This window comes from Meriones unguiculatus, chromosome X (genome assembly GCF_030254825.1).
Source record: "Meriones unguiculatus strain TT.TT164.6M chromosome X, Bangor_MerUng_6.1, whole genome shotgun sequence".
NCBI lineage: Eukaryota > Metazoa > Chordata > Mammalia > Rodentia > Muridae > Meriones > Meriones unguiculatus.
The window spans coordinates 121,516,663-121,534,329 of record NC_083369.1 but is presented as its reverse complement, the minus strand read 5'-3'; the positions used below and the strand labels follow the sequence as shown (position 1 = coordinate 121,534,329).

Sequence of the window (17,667 nt, the reverse complement as noted above, 5' to 3'; positions counted from 1 at the left end):
CCTTGCCAGGCCTCAGAGGAAGACAATGCAGCCAGTCCCGATGAGACCTGATAGGCTAGGGTCAGATGGAAGGGGAGGAGGACCTCCACTATCAGTGGACTTGGGGAGGGGCATGAGAGGAGATGAAGGAGGGATAGTGGAATTGGGAGGGAATGAGGGAAGGGGCTACAGCTGAGATACAAAGTGAATAAACTGTAATTAATATAAAAAATTAAATTTAAATTAAAAACAGAAAAAAACAAACAAAATCAAACTGAATTCAAATATCAAGTGATTTTTTGGGACAAGCTAGAGGATGCAGTTCAGTGACAAGGCTCAGGGAGTAAAAAGACACTTGCCACCAAGCCTGATGATCTGAATTTAACCCCTGAGTCCACATGGTAGAAGGAGATTACTAATTCCCATAAGTTGTCCTGTGACCTTCATACACACTCTGTGGCACACGCTTACCACCCCTAAACACTCAAATAAATACAAAAACAATTAGGTAGGATATGGATTCACTGATGATGTGATGTGTCTATTATGGGAACTTGAAAGTTTCCAGAACCAAAGATTGCCTGTGTTGAGGCATATGGAGGAGCAAGACACCTGCAGCCACTGCTCATAGGATAACTGACAGAGGGCAGTCATAAAGGTCAGTTTCAGAAATTTATTCAAAATTCATTTTCTTCCAGCAGGCAGAGAGTATAATGTCATGGAACTACAAAGGGAAAGCTAGTGGCTTGTGATAGGATGGACCTTATTTTTGAATCAGACATGTTGTATTTGAATCTTGATCTGAAACAAACATGTGGCATTGGAAAAGTCATGTGAAGTATTTGAAAATGGCGACTAAGTAGGCACAGCTGTGCATGACTGTAACCTCAGCACTTGGGAGGCTGAGACAGGAGAGTGTTTGAATTTGAGGCCTGCCTTGATTACACAGTGACTTTATGGTCTGCCTGGGTTACAAAGTAAGACTGTGTGTGTGTGTGTGTGTGTGTGTGTGTGTGTGTGTGTGTGTGCGTGTGCGTGTGCGTGTGCCTGCGTGTGTGCACCCGAGTGTGCAATCTATATGTTGGCTATTCTTGGTTATCAGCTTGAGTAATTAACTAAATTAATTAAAATCCAAGAAGCTATGTACCCCTGTGGGGGATTTTTCTTAATTAAATCATTTAAAGTAGAAAGATCCACTTTTAATCCAGATCTTCTGAGGTGGGAAGATCCACCTTTAATCTGTCCCATACCTTCTGGTGACAGCCTATATAAATGAAATAAAAGAAGAAAGCTTGATGTCTTTGCCTGTTTGCCCTCATTCTTGATGGCAAGTTCATTCCTTCACTGGCATCAGAACTTACTTCTTCAGGATCCTAACATATATTCAAGAGCAAATGAGACATCCAGCCTCATGGTATGAACAACCGCTGAGTTCTTAGGCCTTCTTTTAGTAGACATCCATTGTTGGCTAGCTGAACACAGCCTGTAAGTTATTCTGATAAATCCCTATTGATCCCATTGATATATGTTAATTCTATAAGTTCTGTTCCTCTAGAGAACCCTGCCTAATTCAATAGAGAGAGACAGCATTTTAAAAATAAAATAAAGGGCATAAAGCTGGTGGGATGCCAGATGAGGTGGATCTAGGAAAAGTCTAGAGGAAGAGAGATGGTAAATGTGATTAAAATAGATTGTATGGATGTACAAAATTCTTAAAGAATTAATAAAATACCATATTTTTAAAAGAGGGAAATGATAGTACTTACTTTCCAGGACAGTTTTATATGAAGAGACAAGTTTGTATTTGAGGACAGCAGGTAGGGCTGGAGGCATAGTTCAGTCCCTAAGTCTAGCCCTAACCCTAACCACGTCAGAAGGTCAAGGTTATTCTCAGGCACTTTCAAGGCCAGTCTAGGCTACACAAGGCCCTCTCTCAAAAAAAATTTTTTTCAGACATAGCAGGCAGTGAATAAATGTTTATTTTGTATTAGCATACACTTTTCCAATGTCAAGCATTATTCTAAGAAGTTTTAAAGTTTTGTTTTTATTTTATGCGTGTATGTGGTTTCTTGATGTATGTATGTTCAGCATGCATGTGCATGGAACCCACAGAAGTCAAAAGAGGGAGCTAGATATTCTGGGACTCTTAGAGGCAGGTGTGAGCTGTCCTGTGAGTGCTAGGAATCAACCCAAAGTCCTCCTGAAGAGCTACCTGCTCTTATCCACTGAGCCATCTTTCCTGCTCCTATTCCAAGCATTATACAAATTTTAATTTGCTTAATCTAATTGTCATAGGAATTCTATGTGTATGAGTACCATTATTTTCACTGCACAAATGTGAAATCTGAGGTACAGAGAACTTACAGCCCTTATTCACTTGTGTAGATAATAGGGGCAGCAAGATGGTAACCTAGACCTGGCAACTTAGCTCATCAACTAGACTCTTTCTGCCAAGCCTGATGACCTAAGTTTGATCCCCAAGACACACCTGATAATAGTAGAGAACTGACTCCCACAAGTTGTCCTCTGACTCCCACATGCATGTACACACATAAAAAGTTAAAATCCGGAGGCTGGAGAGATGGCTCAGAGTTTAAGAGCACTGGCTGATCTTCCAGAGGTCCTGAGTTCAATTCCCAGCAACCCATGGTGGCTCATAACCATCTATAATGAGATCTGTCTCCTTCTTCTGTCCCTCTGGCTCACATGCAGACAGAACACTCTATATGTAATAAATAAATGGGTCTTAAAAAATAGTTAAAATCCATCCTGTTTGTCTTTCTGAATGAGGATTGAGCATCTTACCCTGGGTCCTCCTTCTTGCTTAGTTTCTTTCGGTGTACATATTTTAGTGTGTTTATCCTATATTGTATGGCTAGTATCCACTTATAAGTGAGTATTTACCATGTGTGTCTTTCTGTGTCTGGGATACCTCACTCAGGATGATCTTTTCTAGTTCCCACCATTTGCCTGCAAATTTCATGATTTCCTTGTTTTTAATTGCTGAGTAGTATTCCATTGTGTAAATGTACCACAATTTCTGTAGCCATTCCTCAACTGAGGCACATTTGGGTTATTTCTAGATTTTAGCTATTACAAATAAAGCTGCTATGAATATGGTTGAGCAAATGTCCTTATTGTATACTTGAGCATCTTTTGGTATATGTCTAAGAGTGGTATAGCTGGATCTTGAGGTAGCACTATTCCTGAAGAGGAAGAAAACAGGGAACAGGACAGGAGCCTACCACAGAGGGACTCGGAAAGACTCTACCCGACAGGGTATCAAAGTAGAGGTTGATACTCCTAGCCAAACTTTGGGCAGAGTGCAGGGGAATCTTATGAAAGAAGGGGGTGATAGAAAGACCTGGAGGGGACAAGAGCTCCACAAGGAGAGAAAAAATATCTGCGTACAGGGGTCTTTTTTGAGACTGATGCTCCAACCAAGGACTATTCATGGAGATAACCTAGAACCCCTGCACAGATGTAGCCCATAGCAGCTCGGTGTCCAAGTGGGTTCCCTAGTAATGAAAACAGGGACTGCTTCTGACATGAACTCAGTGGCCGGCTCTTTGATCACCTCCCCCTGAGGGAGGGGCAGCCTTACCAGGCCACAGAGGAAGACAGTGAAGCCACTCCCGATGAGACCTGGTAGACTAGAATCAGATGGAAGGGGAGGAGAACCTCCCCTACCAGTGAAATGGGGGAGGGGCATGGGTGTGGGGGGAGCGTAGATTTGGGAGAATGAGGGAGGAGTCAACAGTTGAGATACAAAATGAATAAACTGTAATTAATTAAAAAAATTAATTTTAAAAAGAAAAATTATTTAGCTGGATAAAATAAAAGTTAAAATATTTTCATATTTGTTTTACAACTTTGAGTTATACCATGGTTGTCAAGGTTAGAAAAGAAGAATGTATTTTAGTTTTATTCAGATATAGCATACAATACTTTTGCACAGACATAACAATTCACTCCTGCTAAACACTTTTGTTGTTTATTTATATTTTCTATATACACTGGATCTGCTTTTTATTAGAATATGCTTCCTTAATATATTTTTCTAGTCTGTAGGTGTCTTTGAATTTCTTTTTTAAAGATTTATTTTATATGGATAGTGGAGAAATGGCTTTAGTGGTTAAGAGCACTTGTTGCTCTTGCAGAAGACCTGAGTTAGATTCTCAGCACCCACCTAGTGGCTTCTAGCCTTCTGTAACTCCAATGTCATGGAACCTGATGCTCTTTTTCGGCCTCTGCTTCTACTAGCACTTACATGGTACACAGATAAACATGCAAGGAAAAGACTTATGCAATGAAATAAACCGTTTTTGAAATATTGATTTTTAAGTTTTTATTTATGTATTATGACATGTAGTGAATACCACGTGGGTGCAGTTGACTTTAGAATCCAGAAAAGGTCAGATCCCATGTAGCTCAAGTTACAGGCAGTAGGTGACAACATTCTCATACCCTTTTTAAAATTTATTTTTATGTGTATGGATGTTTTGCCTGCACGTATGTCTGTGCACCATGTGCTTGCAATGCCTACAGAGGCCATTAGAAGGTATTGGAGCTGCTGGAACTTGAGTCACTGCCAACTGTGAGCCTTCATGTGGCTGCTGTGAATTGAACTCAGGTCCTCTGGAAGAGCAACCAGTGCTCTTAACTGCTGAGCTATCAATCCAGCCCCCAATTCTGATCCTCTCAAAGATCAGCAAATTTTCTTAATGAGCCAATAGGCTAAATAGTAGCCTCCATCTTTGAATTTTCTTAGTGTCTTGTGTGTGTGTGTGTGTGTAAGAGACAGAGAGACAGAGAGACAAGAGAGGTGGTGGTAGTGGTGGTGCTAGGACACTAGGGATGGAATTCAGGCATGCTAAGTATGTGTTCTACCACGGAATCACACCCTAAACTCCTTGTCCTTGGATTATATAATCTTAATGTGATGAACTCTTAGTAAATAAAATTTACAAATGCTCTGCTTTTCTTATTCTGTCCAAACCTCTGGCTGAAAGTCAAAATGATATTCCACCTTTTCTTCTAGAAGGTCTATGAATATATATTTTACATTTGAATCTGTGATTTACTCAATGATTTCTTTCATGTGTTTTGAACATATGTATAAGCTTATTTATTTCTATGCTTATAGAATACTAAGAGTTTTAACCCCATCCTGTGAAAATTCCATCATCTTCCACTGTGTTAGCTTAGTACCTCTGTCAATATTTAGATGCCTTAGTTAGACTGATTTATTTTTAGAATTTCACTGATCAATAAGCCTTTGATGTTTTTCCTATACAAACTTGATGAATTGTTTAGTATATAATTCTTGAGATCTGGACCTACAATCTTGAAAATGTTTTCCTTTTTCAGTTTTAACTTTGATTTGGTTATTCTATCAGCTTTCTAATTAAATGACTTGTGTGAATGGAAAGTACAAAACAAAACAGAAGTTGAATTTAGGCAGTCTAACTTGAAAGTGTTCACTTCCAAATGTGTTACACTAGGCTGGTATTTCTAAGCTCTCTTATTACCTAAAGCTTCTGATTCATCCAAGCATGAGAATTTTCCATCACACTTTGTTTTTCACATTAAATTTAAACCTCAGGAGTAGTGGTGTAGATCATTTAGAAGATTACTTGCCTAGCACATATGAAGCCTTAGGTTCTTTCCTTGGCACCCCATAACCAGAGTGTGATGACATATGCCTGTAATCCTGGCACTCAGGAAGTAGAGGCAGGAGGAACAGGAATTCAAAGTCATTCTCAGCTACATAAAAACTCAAGGCCAGCAGAGGGTTATATGAGACCTATTTTCTAAAGAAAATCACGAATAAATAAAAAAATAACATCTGTAAGATATTTTCATGTGAAAGGTGCAAGCAAACAAGCAATATTCCAAAAACACAAAACTTATCATCCCTCCAGACCTAATTTCACCAGTTACCCAAGCTAACTAAAAGAGGAAAGTGTCCCTGAGCCCCAGTGCCCCCCCTTGTCCTCGCTACGCATCAATGTAATGCATAAATACTATATCTTCAGTCCACACACCCTCTTCCTTGTCAGAACACCGGGGCAAGAATATATTTTTTTTCTGGAGCAAAGGACATTGTCTCTAAGGGTGGGACAAAAATAATTAGCTTGCCAGGATTCTGCCTGTCTATGTAAGTTCAGTACAGAGCAGCTGGAAGATCAGATTTTAGTTGCACATCTCCCTATGCACTTCCCCAGAAGTGGAGAAAATATCATCATCTCTCCTTATTCTTGTGGAAGTATGAAGATAACAGGACAACTTTTGGAAGATGGGTACCTCCTTCCATCACATAGGTTCCAGGAATCAAACTGAGGTAATCAGCCTTAATTTGCTGACCCATTTATCTGACTTTATAGAGCAAGAGATCAGGGATAGGCCATCCTATGCTGGGCCCAGAAACAGGAGGAACAGGTATGGGCAAATTTACATTTATTATTATTAATGTTATCATTAAGTTCTGTTTGCTAATTATCTATAAGTCTCAGAGACAAAGCTGATCAAATGACTACGGGGACAAGACTAAGCTCTAAAATGACTAACTCCTTTGTTCAGGTTCCCTATGAAGTGAACTAGCTGGAGATGGGGCAGCAAATTTTACAATGCTGGTCCTCCATTTTTATAGATTGCTGGCTCTCTGAATAAAGCACAGATTAAATATTAAATTCTGTATCTGTCCATGAGTATTTGCAGTCATACACACATACACACACATTGTTGTTGTTATTGTTTTATTTTGTTTTTGTATGTGGTTTCACTGTGCATGCCTCAGCAGCCTGGAACTCTCTATGCGGAGCAGGAAAACTATATGCATAGTAAATTGCAGTTGTGCCTTGCCCTGAGTGACTACACATTATAAAAAAGCAGTCTGTGCCATTTTGAGTACAAATGCTGAAGCAGAATGCTGCTTGTGCAAGTAAATGACCACCATTTGTCCAGTACAAACCATGAGGCTCAAACTGACAAAGAATTTATCTATATACACAAATAAAATAATAACACTTATCAACCCATCATATTAAATTTATCAGACATGCTAGACCAATCAATGATGCAACCTTTTCACACAGTCCTATAGAGGGAGGGACACCTAACACAGGGGTTAATTAGCCTTCACTGACCTGTCTGTTATCAGCCCATACAGCGATTATGCCAGCTCTCCCTGGGGCTTCAGCTTGACACCTCCATTCGTGCTGTGGCCTTTGGTCTAGACCCAGTTATCTGGAACCGGTTCTGTACTTTGAATCAACTCTGCCAGTGGATTCTTTTGGTTAGCATTTTATGCGGCCACTGGAGTAACTCTCTGCATCTGTCTGAGTTCTCTACCTCCTGTCTTCAGTAAGAACCCTTTGAACCCTGGAAGCAATTTAACCATCTCTTAGCTGTCTAAACTCTATATCACTGTGTAAAATGGAATGTGTGAGCTGAGAGAAAACACATGTGTATTCTAAATCGACTCCATAGGGTCTCTCTCTCTCTCTCTCTCTCTCTCTCTCTCTCTCTCTCTGTGTGTGTGTGTGTGTGTGTGTGTCTGCTGCATGTATGTGTGTTAAACAATAGTAAAGAAGATGACACAGATGTGAGAGGAAGCAGGGAGGACACTGTGAGGATTGCTGAAGAGCACAAGGAAAGAGTGAAAATGATGTTAATATAGTGCTGATGTATGAAATCCCCCCTCCCACCAAAGAGAGTCTGAGTAGGGCAGAGGTTTTTAAAAGAATCAGAAGACATGTAACATAGAAGTGAAAAGGAGAGCCAGAAGTTGTGGCAATGCATTTAATCTCAGCACTAAAGGGGGTATACACAGCTAGATCTCTGTGTGTTCTGAGCCAGCCTGGTCTGGGAAGAGAGTCCAGGACATCCAAGACCACACAGAGAAACCTTGTCTCAAAAAACCAAAAGAAAAATAAAAAGTTAAAAGGAGATGAGTTGAGAACCAGGAGGGCCGGGCAGTGTGGGAGAGTACTTGGGGAGGAAGACCAATAGAAACAAAGTATATATAAAAATGCCATTATGAGCATTTTAGCCAGAGTCCTCCCTCTTGATTATTTTCTTTAGGTGTACAGATTTTAGTAGGTTTATCCTATATTATATGTCTATATGAGTGAGTATATACCGTGTGTGTCCTTCTGCTTCTGGGATAGCTCACTCAGGATGATCTTTTCCAGATCCCACCATTTACCTGCAAATTTCATGATTTCCTTGTTTTTTATTGATGAGTAACATTCCATTGTGTAGATGTACCACAATTTCTGTATCCATTCCTCAGTTGAGGAGCATCTGGGTTGTTTCCAGCTTCTGGCTATTACAAATAAAGCTGCTACAAACATGGTTGAACAAATGCCCTTATTGTGTACTTGAGCCTCTTTTGGATATATGCCTAGAAGTGGTATAGCTGGATCTTGAGGAAGCAATATTCCTAATTGTCTGAGAAAGAGCCAGATTGCTTTCCAGAGTGGTTGTACAAGTTTACATTCCCACCAGTAGTGGAGGAGTGTTCTCCTTTCTCCACAACCTTTCCAGCATGTGCTGTCACTTGAGTTTTTGATCTTAGCCATTCTGATGGGTGTAAGGTGAAATCTTAGGGTCGTTTTGATTTGCATTTCCCTGATGACTAATGACATTGAGCATTTCTTCAAGTGTTTCTCTGACATCCAGAAAGGCAAAAAGGATGGACATCAGAAGAAAGAGAAAACAGGGAACAAATTAGGAGCCTGCCACAGAAGGCCTCTGAAAGGCTCTGCCCTGCAGAGTATCAAAGCAGATGCTAAGACTTATGGCCAACCTTTGGGCAGTTTGCAGGGAATCTTATGAAAAAAGTGGGAAATAGTAAGATCTGGAGAAGACAGAAGCCCCACAAGGAGAGCAACAGAACCAAAAAAATCTGAGCACAGGGGTCTTCCCTAAGACTGATACTCCAATCAAGTAGCATGCATGGAGATAACCCAGAACCCCTGCACAGATGTAGCCCATGACAGTTCAGTCTCATAGTGGGTTACATAGTAATGGGAACAGGGACTGTCTCTGACATGAAATGATTGGCCTGCTCTTTGATCACCTCCCCCTGAGGGGGGAGCAGCCTTACCAGGCCACAGAGGAAGACAGTGCAGCCCTGATGAGACCTAACAGACTAGGATCAGAAGGAAGGAAAAGAAGACCTCCCCTACTAGTGGACTTGGGGAGGGACATGCGTGAAGAAGGAAGAGAAAGGGAGTGATTTTGGGAGGGGAAGAGGGAGGGAACTACAGGGGGGATACAAAGTAAATAAAGTATAATTAATAAAAAATTAAAAAAAGAAATAAAATACATACTAATAATAAAAATATGCCATTATGAAACTCATTACTTTGTATGTTAATTAAAGGCAAGCAAATATAAAAATAAAAAACAGTAAGATGGGAATAAAAAAAAACTTACGATTGTCAAACGTCATTATTACTAAGCTAAATTAGTATTATTTGGTAAATTAAAAGCAAAGAAATGTTTATATCCTGTGAGCTTATCGTTACTCATTCAATTCTGATTTGACACATTTACAAACACAAATGTGTCATTCAGTGTTTCCAGCATATCTCATTCAGTACACCTTTTTAAAGCTCTTAAGGAATCTCATTAGCATTTCCCCTAGTTGCCATGTCATCTTATATTTCCACCAACAGTTATAGCATCGCCTTAGGAGAGAAAAACAACAGTCAGCCAGGAATCTTGCAGGATGGTTCAGCAGGTAAACACACTCAGTGTCACACCTAACAATCTGAGTTTGAGCCACAGAACACACGTGATGCAGATTCCCTACATGACAGAAGTAAAGGACTCCTGTATGCTGTCCTCTCACTCCATCTGCTTCTGCAGGCACCTGTGAGTCCCAATACACACTTGCTGTTATGTACATAGCCAAACAGTTTCTGACTGGATTTAAGGCCTGCTCCGATGGACTCAATGTCTGGCATTGTGTCAAGGATCTGTGGCCAGATTGGTCATAGGCCCTAACAAAATCAGTGGTTCTCAACCTTCCTAATGCTGTGATTTCATGTTCTGGTGACCCGGACCATAAAATTATTTTTGTTGTTACTTCATAACTGTAATTTTGCTACTGTTGTAAATTACAATGGAAATATCTGTGGTATTTGCTGCCCTTAGGCAAGCCCTGTGCAAGGGTCATTTGACTCCTAAAGGAGTCATAACCCATAGGTTAAGAATTGCAGTGCTAAGTGGCTATCGTAACTAGATGTCTCTTGATGTCTTACCATTATTCCCATAGATTAGTACATTTTTCAATCTTCATTAGAAAACCTTCTGTTTTCAGTAGATGGCAACTACATAGACATTCACAACTGGTCATAGTGCAGAAAAAGAGGGAACGTGGAGGACTCAGCCTTAAACGGGAAATATATCACTCCTCAGGGTTCAGAGATCATTTCAGAAGAGGGAATATAAATATCCTAAGAGACAGAACTGGTGGGTGACTACATGGAAACTGTTTTCCAGACACAACACGGCAGGTATAGACCTGAATTCACAGCTATTGTCACAGCATGCACAATACATACTCAAGCTCAAGCCAGACAAAATCCTACCACGTGGGGCAAGAAATCTCCCCTGTAGTTTTAGAGCCATTGGCCATTCATACCTGCTGGGAATAATGGGAGAGTTAATTTTACTTAATACATAACCCTTGGTGGGTCAATCATGCTCAAAGGCAGTCTCTACACCCATGAGTATCTGAGCAGCACAAATTGGACTCAATCAGAAAAGGAATGAGGGGGATGATGTAATTATATTGCAATGGACATTTTAAAACATCTTTAAAGTAGAGATCATGAAGTTGAGTGCTACAGAGGAGTTGTAGGGTGAATATGATCAAAATACATTGTATAAAATTCTCACAGAATTTACAAAAATAATTTTTAATATGGCTAAAGGCAGTTGCCATGGAAGCCTAGTGGCTTGAATTCACTCGTAGGGGCCCATGGAAAGGTGGAATGATTCCTGTAAGCTGTCCTCTGACTTATTCCACATGCACACTGTGAGCACACACACACCACACACACACACACACACACACTAAATCTATTTCAGCTTAAACATACATTTAGAAAAAGTTTGCCAGAGTGAGAACACTCCAAATCTGTGTCTTTCTTTAGGAGTTAGTGACACACTAACATACCAAATCGAGAGAATATTAAATATCAGCAAGAATTCAGCCATTAGCACCTTTGCTCTACCAGACTTCCATGGGCACAAACACCGAGAACTAAAGAAACAACATAAAACATTTAAATTTTTTTATTTATTATAATATATTCACTTTGTATCCCAGTTGTAGCCCCCTGTCTCATCCCCTCCCAGTCCTGCCCTCCCTCCCCTTCTCCTCTCATGCCTCTTCCCCAATCTTCTGATAAGGGAGGTCCTTCTCCCCTTTCATCTGACCCTAGTCTATCAGGTCTCATTAGGACTGTCTTTCATAGTCTTCCTCTGTGGCCTGGTAAGGCTGCTTCCCATCAGGGGGAGGTGATCAAAGAGCAGGCCAATCAGTTCATGTCAGAGACAAACCCTGCCTCCCATACTAGGGAACCCACTTGGAAACTGAACAGCCTATGGGCTTCCTCTGAGCAAGGAGTCTAGGTCCTCTCCATACATGGTCCTTGGTTGGAGTATCAGTCTCAGAAAACACCCTTGTGCCCAGACTTTTGGTCCTTGTGGAGCTCCAGTCCCTTTCAGGTCTTTCTATCTATCTTCTTTCATAAGATTTCCTGAACTCTGCCCAAAGTTTGGCTAAGAGTCTCAGCATTTGCTTTAATACCCTGTTAGGTAGAGTCTTTCAGAGGCCCTCTGTGGGTAGGTTTCTGTCTTGTTCCTTGATTTCACCTTCTTTTGATGTCTATCCCATTTGCCTTTCTGAATGAGGATTGAGCATCTTATCCAGGGTCCTCCTTCTTGCTTAGCTTCCTTAGGTGTACAGAGTTTAGTATGATTATCCTATATTATATGTCAAATATCCACTTATAAGTAAGTATGTACCATGTGTGTGTTTCCCCTTCTTAGGATACCTCACTCAGGATGATCTTTTCTAGTTCCCACCATTTACCTGCAAATTTCATGGTTTCCTTGTTTTTAATTGCTGAGTAATGTTCCGTTGTGTAAATGTACCACAATTTTTTTCATTTTTCTTTATGTATGTTAATTACAGTTTCTTTTTTAACTTTTTATATTAATTACAGTTTATTTACTTTGTATCCCAGCTGTAGCACCCTCCCTCATTCCCTCCCAGTCCCACCCTTCCTCCCTAATCTCTTTCCTTCCCCTCTCTAAGTCCACTGATGGGGGAGGTCCTCCTCCCCTTCCATCTGATCCTAGCTTATCATGTACCACAATTTTTATATCCATTCTTCAATTGAAGGACATCTGGGTTGTTTCCTGATTCTGGCTATTACAAGTAAAGCTGCTACAAACATGGTTTAGCAAATGTCCTTGTTGTATACTTGAGCATATTTTGAATATATTCTCAGCTGGATCTTGAGGAAGCGCTATTCCTAATTGTCCGAGAAAGCGCCAGATTGATTTCCAAAGTGGTTGTGCAAGTTTACTTTCCCACCAGCAATGGAGGAGGGTTCCACTTCCTCCACATCCTCTCCAGCATGTGTTGTCACTTGTGAAAACAAAACATTTTAATGAAAGCAAATAATATAGGAGTCTTTTGCAGAGTGAATTTGACATATTTGGGTACAGCTCTTGCAGGCTTGAGAAAACAAAAACACATAAACTCTACTTCTGAAACCATTATTATAGTTTCATACACATCTCAACATTCAGTGACAGTCCCTAAAATGTAGTTTATGGTATTTCCTTTCTGTTGGTGGCAAAAATAGATTTGAGGCAGGATTTGTACTTCATCTGCTGCTGATGCTGCTTCAGATCTCTTAATACTCCTGTCCATGGGTTCAGCTTTGCATCTTTGTATTTGTTCTGCAGGTGGCTTAGTTGGGGCTTTTATTGTTGTGATAATCACCATGACCAAAAGCAACTTGTGGAGGAAAGCGTTTATGTTAGTTTAGTCCTGTGGCAAAGTCCATTATTGAGGCAAGAACTCAAGTTGAAGCAGGAACTTAAACAGGGCAAGGACCTGGAGGCAGGAGAAGATACAGAGGACATGGAGGGGTGCTGCTTATTGGCTTGCTCATCAGAGCTTGTTTAGCCTGCTTTCTTATGGAACCCAGAACCACCACCAGCCCAGGGGTGGTGCCACCCACAGTGATCTGGACCCTCCCACATAAACCATCAGTCAGTACCACAGTTCTTGCCCATAGGCCAATCTGCTAGAAACCTATTCAATTGAGGTTCCCTCTTCCCAAATGACTGCAGCTTTTGTCAACTCAATATAAAAAGTATCCAGATGCACGGACTTTCAAAAACCCACAAAAAACAGCCAGCCAGCCCTCAGTCTCTGCATGTAGCTGAGGATAATTTCGATTTTTTTGGCACGCCTACCTCTACCTTCCAAGCGGATTATAGGTGCGCACTACAGTTGTTATGAGATGCTGGGGATCAAACCCAGGGTTTCATGCAAGCACTCTACCAACTGAGCTACATCCTCAGCCCAATTACAGTTACATTTTATAAGCTGCAATGCTCACAGTACTATATGGACATTAGCCTGCTTCAGCCTCGCTGTTACCACATAAGGTAAATCCTGCTATTCCTGCATTGAAAAAAAAAATAGAATCAGAAGCACAGAGACAAAAGAAGCTTGCCAAAGGTACTGAGACAGTGATGTCAGAGAAAGGAAGACGATGTGAGACTATTTGATGTTGAAGTCCGAGAAAATTGACTCTCTCAATGTCCTACTTTCAAAACATCAAAAGCAGGGAGAAATGCAGTTTTAGTGATTGTTTATCAAGCTTACTTGAATGAAACAGTATTGAAACCGTCTGTACAAACAGTCAAGAAAACACAGGTGTTGACCCAGAAGTACGGAGACCTGGCTTGCTGCTTCAGCTTTGGTTCATGACAGAATGGCTATCAGCTCCATTTGGGGCTTCAGTGTTCTTGACCACAGAATGAGTTTCTGAAGACAATTTCTGGCAGGCCTCTGGCTCTCAAAGACAATGTCTAATCACCCTAAAGGCAAAAGAATAGAAACAACTTTTGAAAAAGGCAAAGCAGTGACCACTAGCATTACTGGACTGTGGCTACAAGCCCTGGAAATAATAACCCCGCAGAAGGTGATGGTCAGATGTCATTTAGTCCCATGGCTAGATTCTGCATGTAAAATCTGTACACCTAAAGAAAATAATCAAGAGGGAGGACTCTTGCTAAAATGCTCAATTCCTATCCAGAAAGGCAAAGAGGCTGGACATCAGAAGGAGAAAAGAGGGAACAAGTCAGGAGCCTTACACAAAGGACCTCTTAAAAGCTCTGCCTTGCAGTCTATCAATGTAGATGCTGAGACTTATGGGCAACCTTTGGACAGAGTGCAAGGAATCTTAGGAAAGAAGTGGGAAACAGTAAGATCTGGAGAGGATAGGAACTCCACAAGGAGAGCAACAGAACCAAAAATTCTGAGCACAGGGGTCTTTCCTGAGACTGCTATTCTAACCAAGGACTATTCATGGAGATTACCTAAGACCCCTACACAGATGTAGCCCATGGCAGTTCAGTATCCAAGTGGGTTCCATTGTAATAGGAATAGGGACTGTCTCTGACACGAATTGATTGACCTGCTCTTTAATTACCTCCCCCTGAGGGGGAAGCAGCATTACCAGGCCACAGAAGAAGATAACTCAGCCACTCCTGATGAGACCTAATTGACTAGGATCAGAAGGAAGGAAAAGAAGTCTTCCCCTATCAGTGGACATGGGGAGGGGCATGCATGCAGAGGGTGGAGGAAGGGAGGGATTGGGACGGAGGAGGAGGGAACCATGGGGGGGATACAAAGTAAATAAAGTGTAATTAATAAAGTGTAATTAATTAATAATTAAAAAAAACTTTGCTATTGCCACCATTTTCCCATTTTCCCGGTATGTTCTTTTAGAATATAATTGCATAAATTTGGGTTTAGAATTAGAGCTCAGTCACCAGAGTGTTCACCTAGCATTCCTGAAACCCTCGTTTTGATTCTAAGCACCAAATGGGTTTTCGGGTTTGTAATCCCAGCATCAGAGCACAGAGGCAGAGGGATGAGAAGTTTCAGGTCATCCGGCTACATAAAGGTGTTTGAAGTCAGCCAATGTTTCCTTAAGACCCCAGTTTTTAAAAGCTAAAGATACTATGGCATTGAACAGGAGGTGACCAAACTTGGAAAGACCTTAACAGTCAAAATTAAAGTGAGGCAAGTGAGGCATTCATTGTGGGCACAAAACTGTCAGGGCACTGGAAACCTCAAAAATTACGGCAAGTACCATTTAAACATCATGTTACTAAGCCATCAAAATTAATGCCAAAATTCCACAGTGAGTGGAATGTCAAGGCAGACAGTCTTGATACTGTCCAGCTCTCTGCTCATGTGGCATATTTATTAAATCTGTTTTCTTCCTACTAAAAGAAAATGTTAACTAAGAAAGGGTCTATCCCTGCTCCTGCCTGACTTGATTTACTTGGTGTAGTTCTGCCCCACTGCCATTCTGGTCCAGTCTAGATTTGGATAAAGTTGCTCAAATATTTGCCTTTGTTCAGTTCAATTCTTTAAAAGAAAACAAAAAATAAGCAACACAATAGTCTCCCACTCAGAAATAAAAGGCTTATAAAAAGATTTTTAATTTTAAAACCTATTATTTAATATTTTCAAAGTTTCCCTTTTTCCTCTGCAATAACTATTAAATAATATATGTAAGCATTCAATTCTCTCTATATATATTTTTAAATTTATTTTATTTTATTTTTTATGCATTAGTGTGAAGGTGTCAGATCCCTTGGAATTGGAATTATAGACATGTGAGCTGACATGTGGGTGCTGAGAATTGAACCCAGGTCTTTTGGAAGAGCAGACAATGCTCTTAACCACTGAGCCCTCTCCCCAGACCCCTCAATTCTATATTTTTAATTGAAAAATAGATGAAACCTCTTCAAATTGCCAAAATGCTTTCATTATTTCCATATGTGTGTGTTGTTTGCCTTTGTTTTAATGCATGTGTGAGCCCATGTGAAGGCCAGAAAACAATCTTAGTGTCATCTTTGAAATGTTGTTGGCCTCCTTTGAGCCAGAGATTCTCATTAACCTTGGTCTTGATAAGTAGGCTAGGTTGGCTGGAGGGGGAGTCCCAGGACTTACTTTTTCCATGCCCCCAGCAGTAGGATTATAAATGTGCACTACCATGTCTCACATTTTATGTGTCTTTGGGGATCAAAGCCAGGTTCTTGCTCTTTACTGACTGAGGCATCTCCTGGTTTCTTTGGTTTTGTTGTGTTGTTTGTTAGTCTTTGGTGGTTTTCTTTTTAGACTGGGTTTCTAATAGCCAAGGCTGACCTTGAACTCCTGATCCTCTTGCATCTATCTCTACTGTGCTTGGGATTGTGGGAATGCATTTCTATGCTCAGAGATCCAACTATCCCTTAAATTTAAAATAGCTCTAAAAAAATCTCAAATTCTCCAATGAAATATTACCCCTATTGGTTTCTTTTGAGACAAGACTACACTTATATGTTTCATCCTGGCCTTGAACTCACAGCAATTCTCCTTCCCAGTCTTGTGAGTGCTGCAATTATAGGCATGTGCCACCTCACCTAGAAGTATGACTCAGATTCTGCCTTTGAATACAGACATCAAAAGAAAATTTCTTGGGCTAGAGATAAAATGGTGGAGTAGAAGTTTCTTCCATGTAACCTTGTGAACTGGCAGCATCTGCCAGTAAAGCTGATCATATATTCTGAGGATGGGGAACCAAGAAAGAGGTTATAGAACTGCTAAAAGTATAAAGAAGTCAAAAAGCCACACAGAATTGCCCCTAGAAGCATTGCAAGCGTGGCTGCGGTGTCACATGTGTGTCAGTAGGCAGCAGAGAGGAGAGAGGCTAGGTCCACACTCAGTGCTCTGACCTATAAACATCAGAATGATTAGTAGCCTAATCAGTCCGTGAAAACAAACAAACAAACAAACAAAAAAACGAGCCTGAGATGACCACCAGCCTGGTGTCAGGCAGGCCCAGAAGGCTCTCAGGGTGAGGAGCAAAATGGAGACTAGAAGAACTTAGCCTGGAACCATGGGTCCAGGGCAGGAGTGAGTCCAAGACAGGCAACCCTCTCATGGGGTCACTTGGGCAGCCTAGGCAAGGCATAAGCCCAAGACAGCCATCTGACAGGCACCACAGGACCTGGACAGGGAGCTAGCCTGAGATGACAACCAGTCTGGTGCCACACAAGCTTTGAGGAGGGCAGAACATGCTCTAAACCACCCCTTCCCAGTACCATCTGCATGAGCAGGGTATAGCATCCCAAAGATCACTCTTCAGAAGACCGCAGACACTCAGAGACCCCAGGTTCCACAAAGAGAAACAAGTAAGTGGTGGAGAAATAGAAGAGAAAGAGAAACAGAAGGATGTAGGCACAATAAAGAGAAGCAGAACTGGAGACTTGAGGGAAGTGAGGAACAGCCTGATGTGAGTAGCTACCCGAACCATAGTTGGGTCCTGGCCTGTGCTGATTCCAGGAGCCATCTCTGGGGTCATG

The 17,667-nt window shown here is 41.0% G+C and overlaps 1 non-coding gene across 1 annotated transcript; it reads left to right on the top strand.

Annotated features, from left to right (window-relative positions):
- The first annotated feature begins 16,939 nt into the window (after positions 1-16,939).
- LOC132650233 (small nucleolar RNA SNORA17) lies at positions 16,940-17,072 on the top strand. Its single transcript, XR_009588613.1, has one exon. It is a non-coding gene; the product is annotated as a small nucleolar RNA SNORA17 (small nucleolar RNA).
- Positions 17,073-17,667: the final 595 nt, after the last annotated feature.